Source organism: Oncorhynchus masou, chromosome 1 (assembly GCF_036934945.1).
Source record: "Oncorhynchus masou masou isolate Uvic2021 chromosome 1, UVic_Omas_1.1, whole genome shotgun sequence".
In the NCBI taxonomy this organism is placed as follows: domain Eukaryota; kingdom Metazoa; phylum Chordata; class Actinopteri; order Salmoniformes; family Salmonidae; genus Oncorhynchus; species Oncorhynchus masou.
The window spans coordinates 54,846,068-54,858,430 of NC_088212.1; positions in this window are offsets into that span (position 1 = coordinate 54,846,068).

Here is a 12,363-nt window from a genome sequence, read left to right on the forward strand (position 1 = left end):
TAACCTGAAAGCCTGCTCAGCAAGGAAGAAGCCACTGCTCCAATACCAGACTACAGTTTCCAACTGCACATGGGGACAAAGATCGTACCTTTTGGAGAAATGTCCTCTGGTCTGATGAAACAAAAATAGAACTGTTTGGCCATAATGACCATCGTTATATTTGGAGGAAAAAGGGGGAGGATTGCAAGCCGAAGAACACCGTCCCAACCGTGCAGCATGGGGGCGGCAGAATCATGTTGTGGGGGTGCTTTGCTGCAGGAGGGACTGGTGCACTTCACAAAATAGATGCCATCATGAGGAAAGGAAAATTATGTGGATACATTGAAGCAACATCTCAATACATCAGTCAGTTAAAGTTAACCACAAGCATACTTCCAAAGTTGTAGCAAAATGGCTTGGGGACAACAAAGTCAAGGTATTAGAGTGGCTTCACAAAGCCCTGACCTCAATCAAATATAGAACAGTTGTGGGCATAACTGAAAAAGCGTGTGCGAGCAAGGAGGCCTACAAATCTGACTCAGTTACACCAGCTTTGTCTGGAGGAATGGGCCAAAATTCAGCCAAATTATTGTGGGGAGCTTGTGGAAGGCTACCCAAAACGTATATTTTATTTTTTAAATCAACTGTTACTAATGATCCTCAGCAACAAACACCTGGCCTTGACGGCTTTTACAGAGGAAGCAAATTAAGGTAAACGAAACAATGTAATTAAATGGAATGATAATGATAATGTATACCAACTGAAGGGAACAACAATAAATTGGCATTTGAATATGTGTTATTGTTAACTCAAAATGTCCCCCCGACTAGGTTCCAGTTTAACAATGTTTTCTTCACTGTGAAACCACAGTACATAGTCGCCATCACACTCAAACCAGGTCCATCAACCAGTGAGACTACTGCCCAAGGCGTACTAATAACAGAGTGATGGCAACATAATAACAGAAATATAGGGCTACTTTAAACATGAATTTAACAATCTCCCACTTTTCTTTAAAGAAAAATAAAACATCAACAAAATAATTAAATGTCCCAAGTATTATTTAAGTTCCCCATTACAAATGGGGTGTGCGACAAAGTTTTTATTTGTATTACGTAAGCTGACGCTTACCATTACTGAGTGCCTTTAGGAGCACAAGACCGGATGTTCCCTTTTTAGTCAGCAAGCTGTTCCTTTGTGGCCGACCAGGAAAACAGCTTTGAGGTGTAGAATCACAGTTGTAGCAAAGTTCTGTAAACCACCCCAGATTGAGTCATCAACATGACAGACAAGTACTCCAGTCACATTGCTGTTTTGATCAAGCAAACAGAAGACTGCAGGATCCACTTGTGACATTTTCCCACCTGTACTCAGCATTGTTGCCTTGACTTTGTTGTACCAGTAGAGTGATGCATCTGCCAGGCCATACACACACTTGTTTAGTTTCCACAGTGTTCCTTCGTTCTTAGCTTCAGGCGGATGTCTATGTGAATGTCCCTTGACAGCTCTGTTCCCTGCAAAAATGCAGATTTGATGTCTATGGAATGAAGTTATCATTTTTTTTTTACGTCAGATCACTGTCAGCAGCAATCTGAGTGACTCTGAGATGCATGTCGGGGAGTCTTGGGAGTTAATTAGCAGGCAGCTTCTCAATACCTCTAGCAACTAGACGTGCTTTTGGCACTATTCCAGTTAAGGATTCTTTAAGGGTACACACCCACCTTGTTGAGACACATTTTTTGGCCAATGTCTTTGACTTCCGCAAACACTCAATCGTTTCTCCAATTACTGAGCTCATCTAGTTTAGCTGAGTCAAGTGACACATCCTTCGTTTCAAGTACATCATCATTTTGAATGTCATTCTGTTTTTCTCAGTTTTCCATTGGTTCAATTCTGCGATTATCTACAAGTGACAGGTCAGATGACCAGAAAGTGTAGCTGGTTCAGCGTACTGCAAGTTGTACCAGTTCTGGTGTTTTTCTTTGGCTTTTCCTGCTCCTCCAATGACTGTTGCTGTGTGTGGAACACCACTTTCTCTGTCCATTGTATTTAACAGTTTGTCCAGTTGTCAGATTGGAACAACCATGTTGTCTTAACATGTGGCTGATGGTGAACATTTTCCTAATTTGAACCCTCAACAGTATTACTTGTGTCATGGTTGAAGGTCTCTGCTCCATTTCCTGTGTCAGTTTCAATGTCCATGTCACATTTCCTGTGTCAGTTTCAGTGTCCATGTCATTGGATGTGACATCTGGTAGGTTTGTCTGTTAATGTGTCCTTTTTGTCATTTTCAGTAGGAGGCTGATTTTCAGCAACATCCCCTCCATCTTGTCGATAATTTACATTCCTCAATCTTGAGTGATGCACCCTGACAATGGTTCCTCCGTGACACACAAAAATCGCCACACCATCTTGGCCAGTGACTACTCCTGGTCCTTTCCACTCTCGATAGTCAACTCGTTTGTTGTACACTTTGTTTCCAGTCTCATACTTCTCATCTGTGGGTTGAAGCTGTTTACATAGAGCCCTGAGAATTCTCTCTAAAGACTTCTCGCTGCATGTATTGCTGAAAGGTGCTGTCCCACCCATGCACTCACACTGGTCCCTTCTAGTGCTGGTTGCTTGTCAACCAGTACAGAGTGAAGATTAGGGTTCTGCCCGAACACGAGTTGGTATGGGCTATAGCCATGAACATTGTGCATTGAGTTTTTTGCCATCTCGGAGCTGTTTTCCAGTAACATCCATTGTCTTGCTTCACTATCAGCATGATCTCTGTGAGTGTTTCTCCAGAAGTCCATTGCTATGTGGACTGTATGCAGCAGGTGTCTTTACTTCCATGTTGAATTTCTCTGCCATTTCTCTTATTGAATTATTATTGAATTCTCCTCCAGTGTCACTGTACAATTTCTGGGGCGGGCCGTGCACACTTATCCATGAATGAATGAAGTGCTTGATGATTTCACTGGGTTTCTTTGTATTCACAATGCTTCCAGCACTGAAGCGTGTGAAGTGGTTGATTATGTTAAGGTACAACACACTTGGTCCTAGCTCATGTAGATCTACAGCCAATGTTTCATTGTACTTGGAAGCCAGTGGCAAAACAACAGCTGGTCTGGGCTTAGGTTTGCTGTATTTCTGGCATGTCTCACAACTGCCGCCTCCAGAATGGCGCTGCATCGCCGTGCCAGCTTTGCCACTAGAGAACCTGGTTCAAGTCCAGGCTCTGTCGCACCTGGCCATGATGGAGCACAATTGGCCCAGCGTCGTCCTGGTTAGGGGAGGGTTTGGCCGGCAGGGATGTTCCTGTCCCATCCCGCACTAGCGACTCCTGTCCAATGGATTTGTGCCGGGTAATGGCGCCCTCGTCTGGTTGTCTTGAATGTGTCTTGGTGGCTTTTCTCTGCTGCTCAGAGAAAAGGCACTAAAAAGGATTTTGGGTGAAAAGATTGTCGCGCTAATAACAGATGGAATGCAAGTGAGTGACGCGGCATATTATGCATTCCATCTGTTATTAGCGCAACAATCTTTTCACCCAAAATCCTTTTTAGTGCCTTTTTAGTGCCTACTTCATTGACGCAAAAGTCAGAGCCAACTGTTTCTCCCTACCATCCAGACAGGCAGTATCTAGCAACTTGAAAGCTAGCACTGCATTCGGGAGAACCATGTCCTAATTGTGTATCCTATAGTCCCTCTGTTCGAAATCAATTATGAAGTTAGTCATTGCAACCGAAATGTCTTTAGTAACACTGTCAAAGTTTGAAAAAGTTTCTCTCTGACCACCTGTTACGCGAGTGCAGCAAGGAGCCAAAGTAAGTTGCTAGCTAGTATTAAACTTATCTTATAAAACAATCAATCTTAACATAATCACTAGTTAACTTCACATGGTTGATGATATTACTAGTTTGTCTAGCTTGTCCTGCGTTGCATATAATCAATGCAGTGCCTCTTAATTTGAATCACAGCGTATTTGCGAAAAAAGCACCGTCATTGCACCAATGTGTACCTAACCATAAACATCAATGCCTTTCTTAAAATCAAAACAAAAGTATATATTTTTTAAACATGCATATTTAGTTAATATTGCCTGCTAACATGAATTTATTTTAACTAGGGAAATTGTCACTTCTCTTGCGTTCTGTTCAAGCAGAGTCAGGGTATATGCAGCAGTTTGGGCCGTCTGGCTCGTTGCGAACTGTGTGAAGACCATTTCTTCCTAACAAAGACCGTAATTAATTTGTCAGGATTTTACATAATTATGACATAACATTGAAGGTTGTGCAATGTAAAAGCAATATTTAGACTTAGGGATGCCACCCGTTAGATAAAATACGGAATGGTTCCGTATTTCACTGAAAGAATAAACGTTTTGTTTTCGAAATGGTAGTTTCTGGATTTGACCATATTAATGACCTAAGGCTCGTATTTCTATGTGTTTATTATATTATAATTAAGTCTATGATTTGATATTTGATAGAGCAGTCTGACTAAGCGGAGGTAGGCAGCAGCAGGCAGGTAAGCATTCATTAAAACAGCACTTTCCTGCGTTTGCCAGCAGCTCTTCGCTGTGCTTCAAGCATTGCGCTGTTTATGACTTCAAGCCTATCTATCAACTCCCGAGATTAGGCTGGCAATACTATAGTGCCTATAAGAACATCCAATAGTCAAAGGTATATGACATACAAATGGTATAGAGAAAAATAGTCCTACAATTCCTATAATAACTACAAACTAAAACTTCTTAACTGGGAATATTGAGGACTCATGTTAAAAGTAACCACCAGCTTTCATATGTTCTCATGTTCTGAGCAAGGAACTTAAATGTTAGATTTTTTTACATGGCACATATTGCACTTTTACTTTCTTCTCCAACACTTGTGTTTTTGCATTATTTAAAGCAAATTGAACATGTTTCATTAATTATTTGAGCATGAATAGATTTTGTTTATTTATTATATTAAGTTAAAATAACAGTGTTCATTCAGTATTGTTGTAATTGTCATTATTACAAATATATATATATAAAAAAAAAAATCGGCCAATTATTCGGTATCGGCTTTTTATGGTCCTCCTATAATCGGTCGACCTTTAACAGGGCAGCCTAGTGGTTAGAGCATTGGACTAGTAACCGAAAGGTTGCAAGTTCAAATCCCCGAGCTGACAAGGTACAAAATCTGTCGTTCTGCCCCTGAACAGGCAGTTAACCCACTGTTCCTAGGCCGTCATTGAAAATAAGAATTTGTTCTTAACTGACTTGCATAGTAAAATGAAGGTAAAAAAAATACAAATATATAGGGATACTTACAACATGAACATAACAGTTAATAGCTCTACTGATAGTGGTTCATATTTAACATGAAATAAATAGGCAGTGGTGGAAAAAGTACCCAATTGTCACACTTGAGTAAAAGTAAAGATGCCTTAACTTCTTATGGCTGGGGGGCAGTATTGAGCAGCTTGGATGCCCAGAGTAAACTGCCTGCTACTCAGACCCAGAAGCTATGGACAAAGTTCTATATAATTATGAGTAATATCATCAATAAAATATTGTTAATTATTAAGTAGTGATCAGGTTTACGGAACATGATCAAATCCATTTGAAGATACACATTTAATTGGAATAAAATTAGCTTAACCAAATCATGTTAAATTGATTCTAGTCCATTACAATGCATTTACTTGAACAAATTATATTTGCTTGACAAAAAAAAATAAGTCAACTGAAAAATAAAAAATTGTGTTTATCTAACATTTTTCATTAATGTGGAACCGATGTACACATTTTAATTAAGTCAATTCAAAGCCATTTTTTTTCAGTGTAGCCTTCAGCTACTATAGCACAGTGAAATACATCTTAAAACATGTTATCGTGTTATTTTGTCTAGGTATCATGTTTTTTATATGATGTTCCCAAGTAAAATATGAATGGATTTCTTTGTGATTGTGTATAATAAATTGATTTATTAGACTGGTGGCTATTGGTAGGCTACTCGTTGAGTCCTGGCTATTCTACTGTTAATATGCATAGCATACATCAGATCTTCATGGTGTTTTGTGGATGAAATGCTCAGTAAGTTGTCTTTTATGATATTTATCTTAATGTAGGCCTACTGTTAGAGTGTAAAATACACATGTGTTGGTAAATTCAGGGATAGGTGGGTTCAAGGTTTTTATTAAAATGACATGTAGCTGTAGGACTATGAGTCCTGTTTACCGTAGCTGTCTTAACATGCAGTAACTTACATGCTGGCCAAAAGGACTACTTCAATATATATCAATCAATCACTCATGCATTTGTGCATGTCATCACCCCAGTGATAGAAATATTATTGAATTAGATTTTCATAACTGTTTCAAAATGCATGTTTATTAGGCTACTGTACAGTGTGCCAAATACCAACAGGACAATGAGATGTTTACTGTAGCCTACATTTACTGTATGCTTAATTTCTTAGATAAGGGAGAGCAGGCCATGTCCAGACTTTCTCCGCCACCTCAAGTACTCATTAACTCTGTCTTTAATGCTTCTTCGGGTTGCATTACTCATGGACAGAAACCTCTGAGACAAAGTAGTCATGATGAATACTCAGGTTCCCTGGTAAGCCAAATTAGCCTCTGGTTCCATCTCAGTTGGTATTCTATGTCCACTTGCGGGATCACTCATGGTGTGCAGTTCCTCAAGTTCTGATGTCAGTAGAGGAATGGAAATGCCAGGGTGAACCGACGACCCGACGAACCCGCCGCGATTGTTGCCTCTGCCTGTCGGAGGTGGATCTCCAGAGCTCACAGGTGTGCCTTGCATGGATTGTGACTCCATCATCTCGTCCCTCGCCCTCTTCAACACGTGCCGGTAGTGCCATAGAAAGAAGCTGGCTTGCTGAAAAATATGTCCATTCCTTCTGTTTCTCTTCGGTCTCAATGAAAACATTCAGAGATAAACCTTTTTTTTAATGGCAACTGTGGTAAGGGTGGGGTTTAGGGTGGAGTTTAGGGTGGGGTGAGGAGTACTGGAAATGTATGACTCCAGGTTACAATTCGGCCATAAGTATACAGTAGAACTCCGACTGTCCTCACTTTGATTATGCTGTAGCACATGCTGAGCGATTATGCTGAGCGATCTCTCTCAAAGGACCCAAAACACACTGCCGCCCGGGGTTTGCATTGCAAATGAGGGCATACACTGTGTCAAGACGCCAGCAGAGTAAGTAGACCTACAGAACAACACTTTTTCACAGCACATTACTCAACAACATTGAGCCTCACCTCGCCTACGATAGGCCTACAGTATATCTAAAAATGTTTTCCCCCCATCTCTACATGTAGGTCTCCTGATTTAAACCCGATTTACAGTGCCTTGCGAAAGTTTTCGGCCCCCTTGAACTTTGCGACCTTTTGCCACATTTCAGGCTTCAAACATAAAGATATAAAACTGTATTTTTTTGTGAAGAATCAACAACAAGTGGGACACAATCATGAAGTGGAACGACATTTATTGGATATTTCAAACTTTTTTAACAAATCAAAAACTGAAAGATTTGTGCAATATACAACTGATTGTTGTCCTTTGGACAGAGTCTCTCACCTCAGCTGTAGATCTCTGCAGTTCATCCAGAGTGATCATGGGCCTCTTGGTTGCATCTCTGATCAGTCTTCTCCTTGTATGAGCTGAAAGTTTAGAGGGACGGCCAGGTCTTGGTAGATTTGCAGTGGTCTGATACTCCTTCCATTTCAATATTATCGCTTGCACAGTGATCCTTGGGATGTTTAAAGCTTGGGAAATCTTTTTGTATCCAAATCCGGATTTGGATCATTCAGAGATCCTCACTGAATTTCTGGAGAGAGTTTGCTGCACTGAAAGTAAAGGGGCTGAATAATTTTGCACGCCCAATTTTTCCGTTTTTGATTTGTTAAGAAAGTTTGAAATATCCAATAAATGTCGTTCCACTTCATGATTGTGTCCCACTTGTTGTTGATTCTTCACAAGAAAATACAGTTTTATATCTTTGTTTGAAGCCTGAAATGTGGCAAAAGGTCGCAAAGTTCAAGGGGGCCGAATACTTTCGCAAGGCACTGTAACTTGTTTGGCATAAACTGAAAACAATCCATAACTCTGCCAAGCCTACAGGCAAAGAGGAACTGGTGAAGGCCATCAAGATGTTTTGGCTTGAGAAACTGACGATACATTGCAACAAATACATTGATCATCTCAGAAAGGTTTTACCTGTGATCGTGGAGCTGGGGGAAGTGCAACTAAAATGTAGTTGAGAAGGTGTTGAAATAATACCTTTAAATTTTGTCAGAATAAGAAAAGGGAAAGTTTGTTTCAAATTCATGACCAATGAGCATATGTTGACAATTAAATGACTGTTGGTTCAAAAGTAGTGTAGCAGACAAGCCCCCAAGTAGCTCCACATCATTAGTCACCTATGAAACGAACACACATATTCACAGGTAAAGCTCTTGGTTTTTAAAGAATGTTCCCACTTCATTGGATAGTCACATATATTGTATGGTCCATATATACTCAAGATTATACTCAGAAACTATTAACTGCAACTTTGTTGACAAGTAAACACTTACTGGAACTAAGTTTAGGTTTAGGGGTTAAGGTTAGCCACAAACCATAGCTGTCTTTGATGCCGGGCCTGCATTGTCATCAGAACTCCTTAGCTCTGATGATTGCAACCTCTGTTTTGCAGACGGGGTTGTCTTTCTTTTTAACATTTATTTTTTATCATCCCATACCTTGATTCCTTGGTGAAGGAGAATGGAGATTCTGTTCATCGACTACAGCTCGGCATTTAACACCATAGTACCTTCCAAGCTCGTCATCAAGCTCGAGACCCTTGGGTCTCGACCTCGCCTTGTGCAACTGGGTACTGGACTTGCTGACGGGCCGCCCCATGGTGGTGAGGGTAGCTAACAACATCTCCACCCCGCTGATCCTCAACACTGGGGGAACACCCTGTTCACCCACGACTGCGCGGCCACGCACGCCTCCAACTCAATCATCAAGTTTGCGGACGACACAACAGTGGTAGGCTTGATTACCAACAACAATGAGCCGGCCTATAGGGAGGAGGTGAGGGCCCTCGGAGTGTGGTGTCAGGACAATAACCTCACACTCAACGTCAACAAAACTAAGGAGATGATTGTGGACTTCAGGAAACAGCAGAGGGAACACCCCCCTATCCACATCGATGGAATTCGGCTTGTCACCAAAAGCACTCACAAACTTCTACAGATGCACAATCGAGAGCATCCTGGAGGGCTGTATCACCGCCTGGTACGGCAACTGCTCCGCCCACAACCGTAAGGCTCTCCAGAGGGTAGTGAGGTCTGCACAACGCATCACCGGGGGCAAACTACCTGCCCTCCAGGACACCTACACCACCCGATGTTACAGGAAGGCCATAAAGATCATGAAGGACAACACCCACCCGAGCCACTGCCTGTTCACCCCGCTATCATCCAGAAGGCGAGGTCAGTACAGGTGCATCAAAGCTGGGACCGAGAGACTGAAAAACAGCTTCTGTCTCAAGGCCATCAGACTGTTAAACAGCAACCACTAACATTGAGTGGCTGCTGCCAACACACTGACTCAACTCCAGCCACTTTAATAATGGGAATTGATGGGAAATGTAAAATATATCACTAGCCACTTTAAACAATGCTACCTAATATAATGTTTACATACCCTACATTATTCATCTCATATGTATACGTATATACTGTACTCTATATCATCTACTGCATCCTTATGTAATACATGTATCACTAGCCACTTTAACTATGCCACTTTGTTTACATACTCATCTCATATGTATATACTGTACTCGATACCATCTACTGTATCTTGCCTATGCTGCTCTGCACCATTACTCATTCATATCTTATGTACATATTCTTTATCCCCTTACACTGTGTATAAGAAATTAGTTTTGGAATTGTTAGTTAGATTACTTGTTGGTCATTACTGCATTGTCGGAACTAGAAGCACAAGCATTTCGCTACACTCGCATTAACATCTGCTAACCATGTGTATGTGGCAAATAAAATTTGATTTGATTTAATTTTTAGTAATGACCACACATTACTGTGAAATGTAAAAAAAAACACACATATATATATATATATATATCACTCACATATCCTTGTCCAGTCCCTTAGAAATGGGTAGTTGGCCACCAATGATGTACAGACATCTTTATATTGTCTGCTTGTAGGGTACCTTTGAAAATAGTAAATCAATGTAGTGTTCCATTACAGCATAACACATCCCATGACTACACACACACAAACTCACATGAAGTGCCAATTTATAAACTTACCAGGTATATGTGCACATGGTATCAAATAAAACTTAGATGATTTGGTTCCTCCACTTCAACCGATGAGTGGGAGAGTGGAAATCTTCACTCTGTTGGTTGAATTTACACTGCAAGATTGTGGGGAACTCAGGAAGGGTGAATATTGTGGGCCACAGTTTTGTGTTGGCAACTAGCTAGCTCATTTGAGTTAGCCTGCACTGTAGCTAGTTAGCTAATAATACATTGTTTTTTAAACACATTTTCGGAATGTATTTAGGTAGCTGGTGATATTTAATTCACTTAGCTAGCTAACTTCATATTAGCTAACTATCTTGACGTATTTATCACTGTAAAAACAAACTCCAAATTAATTTGTAGGTAGCTAGCTAACAGCCATGGAGGAGGGTGAAAGTATAGCAGCTCCAACTGTCAAAGTGAGAGAGTAGGCTATTCTGGATAAGGCAGGTACTTTTGTGTAGTTCCTGTCCCTGAAAGTGAGGACGGAGATAATAGTAACATCATATTCAGTGTGGTGTAATTTGACTATTATGAAGTCTGTTTCTTGTGAGGTTTTCTGTCCTTAGATAAAGAGGGCTATGAAAGCCTGTCTACATATGAAGAGCAGTGGTTCTCAGTCCTGGTCCTGGGGACTCAAACGGGTGCACATTTTGTTTTTGCCTTAGCACTGAACAGTCGCTTCAAATGATCAACTCATCATCAAGCTTCAAGTTGTATTTGTGTATTAATTTATGACGCTAACCTTGATATGATCCTGTTATTGTCACATGCTACACATGCACATGTGTGCCCATGCATCTATCAATCCAATGTTATCAAGATTTGTTATCACGGTTATTATATTTTGTTATCACGGTTATTATATTTTAGTAATCCACAATGACTTTGTGATGTAAAAGTCTAATAATTACATTGTCTTCCATAATCATACAGATACCTTGTAACTGGAAATTCCTTCAAAACGATTGGCTACAGTTACCGTGTAGGGCACTGCAAGGTTGGGTGACCAGGGCCATCTGGGACTGCCTCCTGGAGGAATTCATTTTTTTTAAGGCTACCTGTGTTCTGCATAACTTCATGAGGATGGACACAAGGACCAGGGGGAATCTGCAGCTTGCCGCCGTGTGCCAGAGGAGAAGTCTGCTGCTCTGCAGGATGTTTCAAGGATGGGGTCCAACAACACAGCAAGAGAGGCAATCCGTGTGCGGGAGATCTTCACCTCCTACCTCATAGACACCCTATAACCCACACCTACCTGCACACCTTGTGCAGTAAGCAGGCTCAGGTGTATAACTGTGCCTCCTTCCACCTTCAAAGAATAGGCAATAGGGCCAACCATGGAGAATAGTAAGACACTTCATTATTTCTATAACTAAGCGATATTATTTGTCCTCGTGTGTCCGTTCATGTTTTTCAGCATAAAGTACTCTGCAGCCACTTAGTGTGGTGTGGAGGCCACACACAGATTCCTGTTGAACGCTGTCCCTTTATCTACCTTTTTTGCTCAATAAGTCTCTCTCCTTCACATCATCCCTCTCTCCTCTTCTCCCTAGATTGTCTATGTTATATCAGCTGTGTAGGTGAACCCCTCCCGCATCTGAAATGGCTATATAGAGGGCACAGCATGATCAGAGGTGAGATGTCACTTGGTCTGGTCAACAGGAAGTATTATTAAAGAGATGTGTGAGTGGACCAAGTAATTGGGCATCACTCTAAAGCGGGAAGGTGGAATAAACGAGTCAGGAGTAGGTTTTCTTGATTGAACACAGTTCTCTATTGAGGGCATTTGGTCAACACAAACACTCCAACATAATCAATGAAAATCTTCCAAGGAAAAACATACATCTTCCTCTCCAGATTAAACAGGAACACAATAGGATTATCTTTAAACTACAACAAAAGTCACGGGATTGTCACCGTCTTAGTGGTTCTTCCTGGATAGCTCCTCTCTCTCAGTGGCCATCTTCCAGAGATAGTTTTCCACTCTCCTCTCTGCTGGTTCCATTCTCTCTCTTATAGGGGAAGGAGAGTATGTCATTAGTACCGTCAGCTGTGCTT